Genomic DNA, 1,481 nt, shown 5'->3' with positions numbered 1-1,481 from the left:
ATATATATATATAGAGAGAGAGAGAGAGAGAGAGAGAGAGAGAGAGAGATAAATTATGATTTTTAAGGACAAAGATTAAAATACTTGGAAATACTAGGAAAATTTCTTTGTATCTTGATGTTTTAATTTTATAATTAACTGTGGGATGTTAGTCAATTTCTAGGATATTAATTAACAACATAGATCTTTTTCATCTTTTATTTGCAATAGATAATTATTGTTTTGCAGTTTTTTAAATAAATATACGTCATAAATTAGTTCGATGATAATTTGATGATGTACATGATAGTTTTTCTTTAAAGAAATAAATATTTTTCGATTGCGTATTGTACAATATATTTTAATATTTTATATTAAAGAGTGTTTTTTCTTATATACTATTTTCTAAAACTAATTGGATTACAGTTTTGAAAAAGGTAGAATTGTTAATATATATTTTTTAATATCTATAATATTATATTTTGGCACAATTAATAAGGAATAAACATTCAAGCTGAATCTTCAATATGAATATATTATTCGGCATTATTAAGATTTTTCTAAAATGCCTATGAAAGCATGATCATTAAATTGCTACTCAATTTAATTTGTGATATTACTACTGTACTTCAATCGGTTTAATAATAAACCATAATATTTTCTTATAGAAGAGAAATTCTATTTTACATTGATCAAAATTTATCATTTAAATATATACATAAGAAGTAGGATATTTATTTATAAATTTGTTAGTTAATATAAATCATTTATCAGTCAATATAAAATTTTTTATAGTTTATTTTTTTCTTTTTTGAAGAATGAATTATATCATATAATTTTATCATATTGTAAGAATTCATCTACAGAATAACAGCATATACATTTTTTAACGAATTTTTGACATTGAGTCAATTCGAATATAACTTTATAATTCTTTTTGACTATTTCCATAGTATTGTACGTATGAAATGTATTTAATCCGAATAATAAATATCTGTCTGCGTTTATTATCGCGTTCAAATAGAAAGATTTCATTAAAATTATTCGTGTGATTATATCTATATTTCAAACATATGTGTATAATTCATAATTATTCGAATATTATTTACAATTTTTAATTCCATTCCAAAATTATTTAAAACATTTTTTATACGATAATAACAGTTAATAACAATAGTCTTAAATCCTTGTATTTTACTTTTGATATTGAAAAAGTTATAATTTATAAAAATTATTATTTATAGCAATGATTTTTAATATTTTACTGAACATATACACAAAATTGAGTTAAATCGGAATATGTATATGTTAGAAGGATTATTCAAATATATATTCAAATATGTGTATAAAATAAAAAAGTATAAATTGTTTTGTAATTTGTATTTGTACATTTATAACATGTATATTTATAACATGTACATTTATAACATGTTGGGCATTTTTTATATTTGATTGTTTTACAAAATATGCAGACTTAAGAACATTTTTTATTTTAAAATAGA

The sequence above is a fragment of the Atta colombica genome, unplaced genomic scaffold (genome assembly GCF_001594045.1).
Source record: "Atta colombica isolate Treedump-2 unplaced genomic scaffold, Acol1.0 scaffold126, whole genome shotgun sequence".
In the NCBI taxonomy this organism is placed as follows: domain Eukaryota; kingdom Metazoa; phylum Arthropoda; class Insecta; order Hymenoptera; family Formicidae; genus Atta; species Atta colombica.
The sequence above is the reverse complement of the archived record's forward strand: the minus strand, read 5'-3'. Positions refer to the sequence as shown.